This window comes from Rhynchophorus ferrugineus, unplaced genomic scaffold, assembly GCF_030347505.1.
Source record: "Rhynchophorus ferrugineus isolate W39M unplaced genomic scaffold, kcgeb_rfMv2 rfM1, whole genome shotgun sequence".
Taxonomy (NCBI): domain Eukaryota; kingdom Metazoa; phylum Arthropoda; class Insecta; order Coleoptera; family Curculionidae; genus Rhynchophorus; species Rhynchophorus ferrugineus.
In genome coordinates this window covers 25,148,110-25,163,963 of record NW_027472580.1, presented here as the reverse complement: position 1 = coordinate 25,163,963, position 15,854 = coordinate 25,148,110, and the positions used below count along the sequence as shown (strand labels likewise).

General features: G+C 30.2%; 1 protein-coding gene across 1 annotated transcript in view; it reads left to right on the top strand.

Moving 5' to 3' along the window:
• Shaw (Shaker cognate w) overlaps positions 1-15,854 on the top strand; it is a 455,944-nt gene that overhangs the window by 354,494 nt on the left and 85,596 nt on the right. The window contains exon 3 of the mRNA XM_076403676.1: positions 13,600-13,680. The gene's annotated coding sequence lies outside the window, so the exon portion shown is untranslated. The remainder of the gene's footprint in view (positions 1-13,599; positions 13,681-15,854) is intronic.

The following is a 15,854-nucleotide window of genomic DNA, read 5'->3' as shown; positions in this document are numbered from 1 at the left end:
TATGATATGCATAGACATATAAATTAATTTTGTACATTGTTTTTCATTAATTTGAAGCGTTAGTGTGAAAAATCGGTACATTAAACTTTATTCAAAATATTGTCCATTGATTGCCGCTACATTTTCTCATTTTTCAGGCAATTTACGGATTCCGAATCCAACGACCAAATCAAAAATGACCCAATATCTGGTAACTTCATAAGAAACGATGCTTGTTCATGAATGATACATATGTCATGACTCATATATCAAAACAAGTGTTAATCATAAGGTGCAAGGTCTGGATAATGCAGCGGGTAGCGTAGCACTTTCCATTTGAATGTTTCCAACTATTGTTACACCGGTTTTGCAACATCTGATCGAGTGTTCTTATGCTGAAGAATATTATTATTGTGTCTTTGCTAGTATTGCGGCCGGTCGTTGATGTTTTCATGGATTAATGGCTTCAAATTCTCGTCTTTAAATTAGTTTGGCAGTCTAGAACTCTCTCTCTTCTAATGTATATTAGTGTCAAAATAACTACTTTAAAAATGTATTGTTAGCATCGATTCTTTAAATCTAATCTTTAAATTAATCTTTCCACAAATGGGATTTACTACTTACCTATTCAGCCACTTCACCTTTTTGTTTACACTTTGTTTTTTTGTTGATGAAATGGCACATACTGAAAAGTAAACTCTATCAATCGTCTTCATCTATCAATCAAAGAAACCCTATCAATTGTAATTACAATATTTATAAGTATTTTTCACGTCTGTATACAATACTAGTGTTGAGTTTCAATATGTGATAATAACAAAGTTTTATTTTAAATTAAAAATATTCTAGTACAAAAAATAGTGATTGTAATTTCCTTAGCTAACTATAAAAATACCAGTTCGTTTGTTTTCCATCGATATGTTCCCAAAAACATAATTCGATTGTGATAAAGAGGTTAGAATTAAATATTCTCCTGTACTCCGCATTCGTTGCAATATTATGTAAAGTAAGAATCGTTGGTTGTATAACCAATTTTTTAAAATTAGCTAGAATACCTAGTGTTGTTTGTATTTACTATTGCAGGTGAAATTTAATTGCACAAAAGCAAAGAAATGGAATGAGAAAACATTAACGTTATTATAGTCATTGGATGCCCTGAGGTGGTCTACTGAAATATTAAATCTACCTTCAGCTTCGGTTTTCACTGAGAAGCTAAAAATAGTTTTGATTCTTGGATCGCAAAAAAGCAATAGGACCGAACCAATACGCCGGAAAATACTGAAAATCGTGACCAACAACGGGCAATACTTTGAATAAAATACATTTTATCAATTTTTGTGAATAGGGCTTCCAATGTACCACACGAAAATGGAAAAGTTTGTTCATTTTACCTATGTAATTTTGAGAACTAATACCGTCAATCGCTTTACAGCTATTAAAGATAATTTGATAAATATCCAGTATTCTAATTGAATGTTATACGTCAAATTAAATAGCAACTAAAAATATCTCAATGAAATATTCATATTTTATTGGATACTTCCAATGATTAATGATTAATTTTGATATGGTACTAGTCTGATAGATAATATTTTTGTTAAATCAATACAGTTTTTTTTATCTATTTTACCTTATCAATTTATCATTAAGATAGAATTTTTTAGTATAGATATTTGATTATTAAAGATTAACAAAGATTAAACTTAACAACAAATTTTTACAGTAGAGTGTAAATAAAAATAGAATCTGTAATAAAAAGCCCGAAAATTTATTAGATGACGATAACTTATAAAACTAATATCGAATAAAACAAAATCTAACAAGACGATATTTGAATCGTTTGAAGATAATGGACGAGGTACAAATGGAAAGCGTCATATTTGTATACGTTTATATTGATACTATTTGATATTGCAGATATTTTTTAAAAAAATTCAAGATAAAAGTTGTCGGAATAGAATGCCATAAGTCGAATAACAAAATAACGTATACCATAATTTAAAATTTTTTAGCGGAATAATCTGTAATAAGTAAAATATGGGAGCCTACCATTTAGGGCTGCTCACTATACCAAACCATTGCTTTATATAATATATTGCTTACATTCTGTTAATGCCTGAAAATTTTTGAATATTATGGAAATTGAAGATTTTTTATTGAAGATTTGGAGTTGGTTTTACCTCATTTTTTGCGTCGAAGCTAATAGGCTTATTTCTTTGTCGATGACTGGCGAATCGTTGATCGTCAAAATGTGCGACATGTTGAGATTATTTCGCTTTGTTGGTTAATGATTCATTGATACTTAAAACGGAACCGTAATTCATTGCTCGTATACTTGTAATACGCCCGATTCTCGAGGTAGACAGCACGAATAGGTTTACACACTATACTGTTGGTAGTATTTTCAGGACTCTGCTAATATAAACCTAAACATATTTTACATTTTCAGCAGAATAGGGTACTATACTTCAGCAATCCTCATCATATTTCTCGTTTCCCAAATCATCGTAATATTGCTCAGTGTTTGTAAATGATTGCACTAAAAAGGCTCCCAAATCTAAATTTTGTACTCTTTCTTCCATTTCTCCATCCGCTTTTCGGTACCTTTGTACAGTAGCCCGATGATGAATATTTTTAGCAGTCGGCCTATCGTCATTTAAAATTATATTTCAAACTTTGTCCTTAATAATATTTTCATGTTCATTAAAGGTTTGGCTTCAAGGGTTAAAGAGCTCAGTGTACTGAATGTAAAAACGTATACACTTGTCGGCTGTCGATTGCCATATTGGCATTAATCCCTGAATTGAGCACTTCGCCCTCAACTTAATCCTGTCTTCTCTCAAATATTTTCCATTATTCACATTCTAACACATCAAACATCGGCAAAATCAGAAAGAAATAGATATTTAAACGTAAATTTATGTGACCGGTTTCCATTCATATATTCATATTATTTAATATAAATACCCATTATTTCAAATTAGTGTTGCTAAATTATAACATTGCACTAATAATTCATACTTTACACACTTATTTTTGTATTATATGCTGTTAATTGTCTCTAATAAATAAGAAATAATTATATTATATGAACAAATTAATTGAAGAATAATCTAATTGCAAAATTCAACCTAAAAGTACCATCTAATCACTAGTCTCGTAAACAACAACGTGTAAATTCGGAAAAATTAGAGCATGCGATATAAGTAAATTTTAATGCACCTAGGTATATATATATATATATATATATATATATATATATATATATATATATATATATATATACTTTTAAATAATAGTACTGTAAAACGTTTTATCAAATACTTTAAAATAACTATGTCTTTGTGGATAAATAAGCGCAAAGTTTGTCCAATCCAATTATCTCCTGTCGTACACTTACACACATACACAACAGAAATGTTTAAATAGGCAGCTGGGCCCCATCCACAGTATTCACCAGATATTGCTCATTCTGACCATAATTTGTCCATAATTTTGTTAAATGATACTTCCATTCGTACTAAGAAGCTAAAAACTGTCCAAAATATACAAAAGTTGAAGCTAACGATAAACAACACTACCAACTTCTCTGAATAAAGCTTCAATGTTACAAAAAGAAACGTATACAATATCCTATATATATTATATATATATATATATATATATATATATATATATATATATATATATATATATGAACAATAAATCTGTAAGGTCATTATATCAAGCCGGAATCCACGATATTCGACTGAGAAAGAATGGGAAGCGAAACAGGCAAAGTCATCATTTACAATATAAAACACCACAGTGGGTGGATGCGTAGTCCGCAGAGTCCCGGTGCGTTAATTTAACGGTCCTGCCTCCGTTCCTGCGGGAGTGGCCAACATGTTCACGATTAAGCGTGCGGTATGATTCCGCGTTAATTGGAGCGAGCTTTTTCTGTTCGCGATCCAAAATTTGCTTGGAACAGCGTCTGCTTAAAAAGCGAGACTGCTTTATGTCCATCTTGTCACTTTCTGTATTAAAATATGTCATTTTTCTTGGTACTTGAACTGTTAGATGCTATATCATCTCTGAATATCGTTTTTGTTAAGATAATTAATTATTTTAAGAACCTTTTTTTATTATTAATGTTACTCATTTTAATTAATTATAATTTATCTCTATAATATTTTTTAAATAATTCATCGTCATAGGTCATAGACGATTTCATAGATTTAGCCCTAGACTTATTTATATGTTTTTACATAATATAAGAAAATAGCCCTCTATTAATTTCTTGATAAATAATTATTTTGCCCTTTAGTTTTAAGATATTTTAAATATAAAATTAGATAACAAAACACTTAGTCTTAGGAAAATTGTCTTGTACCTGGCGTGAGAGGCCATCTCTCAAGTATTATATATAAATGGCTCTGTCAAAGAAACTTGCAACATGCTTTAGAGTAGTCAACGAATTTCTACACATAACCCAATATTTTGAAACGTTTTCCTACTGAATATGTTTCTAAGTTATAAGGACTTGTGAGTCAGGAAAGTGAAGAAAGATCGTGTGTTATAAAGCACACATTATGTGAAATAGTTTTATCAAAACCCATCATAACTTGATCAACTATTAGCTTCAGCATCTTGCAATCATTATCTGGTGAATCTCATATGACTGAGTGTCATTTATAAATCATCAGATATATAGCATTAACTTCCTCAAATCGATGTCTTGACTTAGTATCGATCTAGAGAAGCAATTCATTAGAAAAAACGTCGCAACCAAGAGCCAGATAAATTGATTCAATTACTCAAAGTACTTTTACATTTTATCGAATTTGATATAGAATATTGTTCCAAATATGTTGTCTATAAGTTTTCATAGCCAACTCGTTCTTTTGGGAGGTTATCAGACAGACTTTTCGCTTGGTGTTATAATATTTTCTTGATGCTGTTTCTGCTTTAATTTTCGGTAGTCTAGGTTTTTTAATAATATCTTACATTAAATATGCTTAGTAACATCTTAATTTATAAGGTTAATGTATCACTATTGTTCACTTGCACTTTTATTAACATATAAGCAGGACGAGCGTGGGATAAATATATATTATGTATTTCCAAAATTAAAATTAAGTTAGAATACTTAAACTCAAGTTTAGGTTATGTAGTTTGGTTGTTTCAGTCTTCTTATTTCCTTCGTGTTGTTCAGTAGCTCTCGTGCTTATAAGTTGTTATGTTTTAATAACATTGTTTTATATTTTAAAGCGAAATCTTGGAAATTTTAGTAAATCAATTTGTTTTGCAGGTATTCATATATTTTTTCTTTGGTCATATTGGGACAAGCATCGACAATTAATCGAAAAATTTTACTAGTTCGTTTGATGGTTTAGTGCAATCCCACATTTGAACCCATATGACAATATAGGCCTTATGATTGGCTGATAAACCAATCTCTATGATTTTAGGTCAACTTGGGAGTATTTTTTGATTTACCAGTATGTTTGATTTTAATTCTGATCTGCTCTGCTTTTCGTCTAACCTGATATTTCGCTGATTATAAGGTATTTTTCTGATTCTGCTTGTGGTATCCCACATTTGCTAATTGATATAATTGGGTTTTTATTATTTCACCACAAGGCAATATTTATATGGCCAGATTTAGAGTTATCAAGCTCTATTTTCTATCCTCTAATTAATTTATGACTAGCCTCCTTGATTCATTTTTATTATTTATTTCATCAAGCCGGATATTGTTTATCATTTTGTACCTGGAAATAATGATTAGTTTTATATTTGAAAAACTAATAATAAGTAAATATATGTAACTATAATGATAAAGAAGCTATCTACTGCTGAAAGGCTAACGGTGTGAAATGGTTTTCGAATGGTTGCATTATTATTAAAAATGGAAAGAACGTTAGGCTCATCTATTAGGCTAAACTAGCTTCATTACGAAGACGTACGAATTAAGTTTTATGGTCACCATTAAACAATATAGACTAGAATTACATTTACTTTCAATAAAATGACATAAGGTGCAACATCAATTTGGTGACTACAATAGGCAAAGATTGGTACTAAGAAGGTAGATCGTTTAAAATAACATGACTTACAACATTGAAAGAATACAGGTATATAGTACATCAAGAACTGGTGCACTATTTATTGTTGTAAGAGCGCTACGTGCCCACATTTCAATAATAATTTCTCATGTTTTCGTAAAATGATCTAACTAAATCTTTACCTACTTGCCAAAGGAAAGATTCCCCATAAAGTGACAACCCCGTAACCCTTCTTAATTTTTTTAGTGCCAGGGTATCTGATATGCACAAACCAATATCACCCTATGGTCAGCGATCATATTGATTGAAAAATAAAACGTTTTTCACTCTTTTTCCTAATTACTGAAATACTATAATTATAATACCTAAGCGATAAATATGTCTATCTTCCCGTCGACTTTGTTAAAGTTATTGGGTAATATATGAATTATTAATATAGCTAAGTGTTTAGTTTTAATAATTTATTTAATAGATACAGACATAAGAATGGGACATTCAAAATATTATTTTCGACATTTCTTCATTCGTTCATTACTTTTGATATTTCATTTGCAGAAATCATATACCGAAGCCTTGTTTAGAATCTTCATCGATGCAGCTTCATCATATCTCAATTATAGGTTTTAGTATCAATGATTTAAAACATGTAATTTTGATGTCGATAATAAAGGACGAGCTGGAGGGTTAAAAAAGTTAGGAAACAATGATTTGCAGGACCAAATATCAGTTTCAACTCTCAAAAATTATATAGACAGTTTGGACGTTGATGAATCAAGCGTTTCTAGATGTGTACATGCGATGGGAACGACCCAAAAGTTTTGCTGTCACAAAGAATCGCTGCATTCTTTGGTTTTATTAAACATTGAATAATCTCAGAACAGACCATTTAATACTTTATCATGGTTTATATTTAGACACGATTCGATTACCTGAAAATCGAGTGAAACTAACGACATTAAAAATGTAATTTATAATCGTACTGTAATTGCGGTCGAGTAAATATTTTCCTTATTTATTTAGGCACTAATTCAATGCGCAAGAACTTTCATTCCTTTAATTATAAACAATGCCAAGGAGAAAACCACCTGATGTACGAACAAATATACTGGACAATTTTATGCCAAATGTTAAGATATTACACCATAAAAGTTTTTTGGTAACACTCACATTTCTAACAGACATAAATTAACAAAATTGCAAACATAGAAGCAAATTTATCAATTACAAATTTATTTTATTACCAATCCAGATACGCTGATCGATATACGTTAGACTCACAATCCAACAGTGATGCGAACTATTTCCAAATAACTAACAAATAGCTTCCTAAGAAAAATGTTTTCGTCATATCAACAATTTAGTCAAAATGTTGAAAGTAGCATTGGATCGCATGATCTCTCAATCAAAGGCTACTTCTATAGCCAAAAACAATTTGGAACATCTATGTATGCAATATGAAGTTCAGTCGGTTATCTTGTATTAAATAATTGTATCAAACAGGTAATTAACAAAAAATAACTAATATTCCACGTATTGTACAAACTTCAAGAATAATAAGGAGCAATATTCGATCAGAACAAATTCCAATCAAGTAAGTAAGTAAAACATTCGCTATACAAGCTGCACAGTTTCAGTGGCACTATTAACAGCAAACCTGCAGTTATATAAAATAAAACTTCCCATTAAATATAATAGTATGGCAAAACTAAAATTTAGATTTAATTAACTTCTAAAATAAAACCCTATCAAATACCTCCAATTAGACTAATATTTCCTGAAGTTAATTTAATGGCATTATCGACGAATGAATCAATATTTCATTGAGATATTTTTAGTCGGGTCTCAGCCTGAAGTAAAACGTCCAATTAGAATATTAGATATTTACCAAATTGCGTTCGATGGCCCTCCATCAATCACCGACCCTAGTCCTTGTGGAAAAGGATAAGCCTCGAGAGTTAACTATCGTTATCCTGTCATATATTTTGTTTTCTTTCTTGATATATGAGATTTACATAGCATCAATCATTTTTTATGAATTAGTTCGATAAATAAGTAATGTTTATAGACCAGATAATGTTCAAGAATAAATAAATAACAGAACATAACTTTTGATGTTTTGGCGAATGAAAATAGACCGTATAATGGGAAAGTATTGACGGTTGAAATCATTATGGGAAGTAGTCTGATCGATTTGTAATAGATGGTTTAACTTATCTATGACTTGTGATTTCTAATGGTGATTTTCAAACAGGTCAATCCCTGTTTCCTTTCCTTTGTTCATTTAGGTAACAATATTTGTGATGTGTTGAATTAGAATACCCAACAATTTCCAAGTTACCAGTTCCAAATACTGAAAATATAATAAGGTAATACTCAAAATAGGAAAATGAGAGATGAATAGTATTTTTTTCAGATTATGTTGCATAAAACATATTTTTTTCTTATATTTTATCAGTACTGGACATAAATTCCGACAAATAATATATAACATAAATGAAAAATACCATATTTTTGCCTATGCGAAATCAAATTCATTAGAGATCGATGACTGTTTCAATTAATACATGTGTGCCAATATTATTTACAAGTACAACATGTAGTCTAAAACAATGTAAATAAAATCTTTCTAGATCAATATGTGAATAAATTAATACTCCAACAGATTATTTAGAATTAAACAGGAGGGTGAATATTCTAAATTAAAGAAGTCGATAAAACAAATTTCAAATTACAACAGATCGCTTGTAGACTGAAAATAACAAACCTTGGAAACTTGTATAATACTGCGCTAATGAAAGTTAACCTCAGTGTTGTAATACAGAATTAGTTTTTTTGCAAAAGTGTAACAACTTTTTAATACTGGAAAAATGGTCGTCGTTCATCTGCTATTATTTAAATGCTATTAGTAAATGGAAAAGGTGAAAGACAACTAGTATTAGGTGTTTGTTCTTATAATGATTATTGTTTCATTTTAAAATGGCATTTGTTAAGAAAAAATGCAACATATACAACAAAATCAAGATAAATATTCGACATATATTAACCAAAATAATTTCCATAATTTATTACAAATTTTTGTTATATATTAGACAACATTGCGTTATCATGCTACAGAGCAATCTTGCAGCTGTTAGTCGCCATTGTTGGTATTTTTTGCAATATTATGTAAATCAATATGCTCATTTGACCTAGTCAAATCAAACACCTACGGTAAAATTTAATACGGGTTTAGCAGTTGGTAATATTTCTGATCCCATTATATTCGCAAAAATACTTTATGTCCCTGAATATTTCACTTCTGTGTGGTGGCAAACGGCCTTGAAATTGCTGTTTTTGTTAACTAGTCAGGTAGCTATTTTCCCTGCTATTGAATCCTTTACTTCCCACTATATTTTTGTTCAATAAATCATGTAATTAATTGTCTTCGAACTTTTTTGATCTTTTGGTTATTCGCATCAAAATCACCACTCTTAAATCGTTGAAACCAAAACGGACAGTTGGGATATGAAGGAGCAGAACCACCATAAGCCTCTGAAAATGTTTGATGGGCTTAAACTTCATTTTCTGCAAACCAGACAATAAAAATAATGAATGCCGAATAAGTTCCATAAGCGCCTCTATATTCCAAATAACTCAATAATACTAAAGGACAACTGTTATAGACAGCAGAATTCTCAAAATTAGTGAATTTAAGAGCGAGTTATATTATGGTTCTTATAACTCTTTATTTTCACCAATATATCTCATTGATGAACTTCAATAGCATGAAGAACTAAAGGTCGAAAAGAGAACCTATATCTAAAGCAAAAGCAAAAGTCTATAGAGTTTGCTTAGAATATTCAAACATTAAAAATATAAAAATTATTAAAAGGAATGGATATTCAACGTTCGAAGAAGATAAGTAAACTGAAGAACGTCTTACTTTATAATGGGGATTTTTCCATTTTCACACTAAAATAATTTGATTCGGTAGTAAGAATGTTTCTAGCGGGCTTTGAGGATTATTGTATTTTTTACAGTGTTTTAAGTTATTTGTAAGTGATAGATCCTTGAGTGTATAATAAACGCTTATTGATCTTGTCTAATGTTACTTCTAGAAACAGTTTCAGTTTCACAGATCTTTACACCAAATATTTTCATGCTTCAGAGATAAGATTTCTTAAGGCTTAAGAAACTATGCACGTAACATTTTAAATGTAAAATTTTTTATACTTACTTGGTTGGTTGTTCAAAATAGGACATTATTAATATTTAACTTTTTGTTCTTATCACATGAGCATACACTATGCGATAATATATATATATATATATATATATATATATATATATATATATATATATATATATATATATATATATATATATATATATATAATTTGGAAATTATGTTCTATAGCTGTCGATCAATCACCACTATTATTCTTCCTGTAAAAGGGACAACCCCAAAAGTCAAGTGTCGTTTTTCTGTCATTTATTATATCTCCCTTTTTTTCGAAGGAAAATATTTTTTACGTGAATGGGTTTCTTGGCAACAGGGATATTTTTGATCCATATTTGCCTCCAGTTAAATCTACCCGGGTTTCCTTTTTTTAGATGGATTGTTCGCCGTATAGATTTTGATCGATAGCGCTTATGTTTTCGTTTTTCCGATGAACGGTTTCATAAAGTGTGTTTATGAAAAGAATCACTGTTATCTTAGGCATTTGCAAAATTTTGGTATCGAATATTTCGCCTGTAGAAAAATCTCATCTTATGGATAGTAATAATCCTTCAGACAATGCAAAATATACTTGAGAGTTTATTCTATACTATCTACTTTAAGTACAACATTTTAACGGAAAATTAATTATCTCTACGCATTGTACGTGTAAAGTATGATTATACTATTTTAATTATTTAAATAGTCACTAGCTTGAGTAAATAAAATTGATATATTTATTATATCCTAAGAAACTGACGAACATCTTTCTGTTAGAAATATTTTTCAATAATTTAATTCTAGATCATAATTTATCGATAGGCTATACAATAAAATTGTGAACTCGCGTCATCAAAATTTATTATTTTTGTTAATCAATTAATCTGTCAACCTTGACTTCTAAAACCTAATTTATATCGGTATTAACTTAATTTCATTATAATTTCTAATCTAAATAAAATAATGAAACCCATATAATGTTATCAAATATACATTAATTTAACATTATAGTATATCTAATACATACATTACAAAGTGATTTAAAATATAGTTATTCAGTCCCAAAAATTTGTAAGTTAGAGTTGTTAGAGAGGTTCACTAGAGCACATATTTGCCTTTTTGTATTTAGTTCTTGTTTTCTTCGTTGCTTGCTCCCTTTCTTATCATCTTATTTTCATATCATATCACTGTATTTTTTCTCAGTTAAATTACATAAAAATATTTTAGTTATGTTTACCGAGTAACAAATTGAAACGTTTCACACTTCAACATTCCATTCAACATTCAAAACCTAATTTTAATTTTAAGTTTTGCAAGTTATTCTTTAAATACAGCTTGTTGTGAATTGTACTATGGTATGGCAGTGTGCTATGGTACAGTGCACTATTCATAACAATAACTTATAATTCTTCCTGGTTCTTTAAAAATGTATTGCAAGTATTATTATAATTAAAATAATTATAATTACAATTATTATTTGAGAATAACATGTTATGCTTTATTTCTCCTTGGTAGTGGTTTTTTGACCTAGAGGAAAATGCTAACTCCAGGAATTATTCAAAACCAGCATGAATATCAATGTCTCGTCTAGACCCACAAATTGAAATAACAAGTAATATCTTTAATATCAGGAATATGGATATTGAACTTTTTTCTCACAAAAATCAGGTGTTTTTTAAAGTGAAGCTGTCATTACAATTTCCCGCAATATAAAATATATCTACTCGGATATTTTTGATTCTCGACCCTTCTTCTTTAGTATTAAAAATAGTAACATAAATATGACACTAAAACACATATTAATCATAAGCTATATAATATAAAAAGTGTACATATTGAAACAAAATGATGTTATTTTGTAATTACAACGAGTTGAAAGTACGCTTAAGTAATTAAAGTCTGCGGTAAAGGGACCATTGACTCTGCTGTTAATCCCTAGTAATTTAGGCGCTAATCACAGAGCAACTGTAAAGCTATTGAGGCATTAGAGAACACGTAACCCGTTAAATTAATGCGGTTATTGTGAAAATTCCAATAATATAATTGGAGAGCTCTTTTTTATTATATGTGTACATATTTAAGTATATTTTATTTTATCTTTCCAAAAGTTTTGTTGTATAATACTATAAATATTATTATTATCACGGACACTGAGCTTTATCTTCAGACTATTCGAAGGGTTGCTATTTTTTATATACTATAAAATTTAATTTACTGTTTTATGGTAATAACTATAAAATCTATCTTCGGATAATATTTTGACTGTAACGGTTCTGTAGGGAGTGCAGAGTTCTGTGGTGATCCTCAAGAGCCTGCGTTAGGGGTTTGGATTTTATTTTGAAAATCTTGTTTGCGAGTAATAAATAGGTCAAAACAATATCATCATGCATTAAAAATTGTTAGCGGAAAGATGTATTTATGTTTTTTATTTTGTCGTATAAATATGTTTCTTTGGAAAATGTAAGCCACCACAGTGAATACATAAAATTTCGACCGACCCCGAGATTTAGTTCACCGTATCTGTGCCTTTCTAAAATGTTCTCTTTACAGTGTGTTTTCGATCACGATGTATTTGTTCTTCCAAGAGATACTTTTAGGGACTGTATGCTATTGAAAATATTTTAGTCCTACTGGTAACACACTGTGATTTGCTGACAAAAATATTTCTTAAAATGAACTGTACTCTACAACATAAAGAACCTAACAACTAACGCTTTCCTTCTCTCAAAATAATTACGAGAAGGAATTCTTAAATCTCAATCCTTATACCTCGGTTAAAAAAGAACATTTGTAAGCATGCATTCAAATTAAATAGTAATTATTATTCTCTTTCGACTATTTATTTTAGTATGAATAGGTGAGAAAATGTTTTGACTGTCTTTTATTGATCGGATAAAATCGACTTTCCGGAAAAATGTAACTCGTAGTTACGAGGAACTTTAGAGTTATTTTAACTTTTAGTGACGCAGCATCATTTAGAACGACGTTTTGAAATTTAGTTGTCGTTAAGATCAACATTGATTCAATGAATAAATTGATATCGAAAAATAATGAAACCATGATAAAGTAAATTTTATATAGAATTTTTAAAACACTATATTCGTTCATTATATTTGAAGAACACTATATATACACCCAAAAAAATACTGGAAGATTAATGGCTTCATCGTATCTTCAAAATCTCATTTCGGCTAGGAAATTTTTAATAAAACGTGCTCTATACATTTTTCACTTATCATAACTATCTTGCCAGTCGTCCGAGTGACATGCTGTCGTCAGACGACAGGAAATATTATGGTCGCTTCACGGAAACTTGCTTAATAACTTGGATGATGAATATTTCGACGCCAATATAATTTGCATATTTTGTTACAGGATATGGCAATGACCCTACGGGAAAATGGATACAGCCAACTCTTCGCTAAGCCATCGGCATCATATCTAATAAACATTTCAGTGAGTATAACTTTATAATGAACATTCGATATTGCAATAAACTTCCAAATGCATTACGATACTTGGAATATCTATGTATATTAGATTTCAGTATTAATATAGATGAGATATATACATGTCATAATTTAATTTCGAAATTCGAAAGCGAACTGTGTGAGCAATGTGCATGACATTCGCTAGCAATGGAACTAGAAGACACCCCGTGTCATTTTTCGCTATAAGAATGTGTTCATTGAGGAAAATTGGTATAACATGTATTACTAAATATATTTCCACTATTTCCTACAGCTTCTTCTTGTTTTTGTGCCACTTGATCATTCATCTATGCCAGCAACGTATAGCAGATTATTTTCATGCAAGAAATGACTTTGTGTCTGTTACTGGCGATTTCTGATCATTTTTTTGCGTACAGAACATCATTTAATTTGTTCCAATGGCATTGGCGACGATTCGTTCGCTATAGTTCAAGTGGCACGCACCTTCCCATTTTTAGAATTTTACCCATTGCTCGTAGTCGGTTGCTAATCATCTCTTGGGCCACATTTAATTCTTATGCCAATTATTCTTTAGTTTGGGATGGGCCTTCATTTAATAACTATTACAGTTTTACATCTTAAAATTTTCGGCCCACCTTTGAATTTCTGAAACCTCGCCTTACATGTTTTGTAGGTTAGAGCATGCTGTTCGTAAGTTTCTGACATCAAATGACGACTTCCAGCCGCTTTGTTGACAAAAAATCTTTTAATTTTATAAATTGGGAAAATAAAAAAATTAATATATTTAAATATATTTTATTGATGTATTACAATTACATTAATCTTCTTTGACCATAAAGACATTGATGTAATCACAGAGATATATCCACTACCAAAAACACGTAATCCACTGATATTATCTTCTCTCTAAGATTTAAAAATATTAAAACAAACATTAAAATCAGATAATACAACTATTAATGGATCTGTTGTTTTATTTTTTAGAATCAACTAAATTAACAACCTAACTAAATTGACATACGTGTCGAACCATAACATTTCATTCTTCAGCCTAGCGCTACCTCTTAGAAAAACTGGCACTGATAAAATAACTTACCGGTACACCTGATACATTACGCTTCAGCTCGTTTATTTGTAGGAATGTTGGTCGGGTCAGTCAGTCGGTCGAAATGTGTGGCTGCCGCTGCGATTATTTGTCAGAACACTCACTACTGTTTTTGGAAGGAATATGCACGAGAACTGAAAACACTGGTCGAAGAAATTCTGTTTATTTCAATGTTAAATGATACATGTGGTCGACGGGAGAATTGACAGGATATTAGGATACGTAGAGGAAGTACGGTAGCGCTGTGGAAGTGGTACTATTACAAGGAGATGGAGGAAAGAAAAGAGAGCGTCGTGATGGTCTTTTATAGCCTGGAACTGCATGGTATTAATCCACCGGCGTTGCCAACCTTTTTACTTGTTGGTGAATTCGTGGTGGCCTAAAGGGTCGTGGCGGTCGCCACACGTTGTCATATAACCAAAATAACCATTGTTAAATAGTTGAAATCAAATGCCACATCTGGTATGTGCTGAAACGGTATAACTACAGGTTGAAATGTTTGAAGGGCTTCAGTAGATATATTCAATTGAGGCAACAAAACTAATGAAGGCCCAGTATACAATTTAGCGCATTTTATTATTAGCGTTTGTATACCGTCAAAAACTTTTTTCTCATTACGTTAATAACTTTTTTTTTATGAATCTTCTAAAACGTCAATAATCTACCCGTGGGCAATAAGTATTATTATATGATTTCAGGTATACAAAATAATATAACTATCCTGACATATAGTAAACCACTTTAGTAAGTGATCTATTATACAACTTGTAATCTAAATCTTACTCTAGATACTATTCTGACTTATTTTAAAGTCTACCCTGATTTCTTCTAATGACTATTCTAACTTTTTGTAGAAATTATTAAATCTTGCTGTATGTATCTATTAATCAGTTGTTATGGCAGTTTGCGGTTGAGCCTACGCACATCACTTTTGACGAGTGCATTACTTACTTAAATAAGAAACTGTTGTTGTTCAATTTCTCAAACCTAAGTAATTTTGAGTGTGTTATGAAATCTATAAGGTTTAAAATAACAATATCATATATCATTAAACTGTTTTACAATGCGCTTTT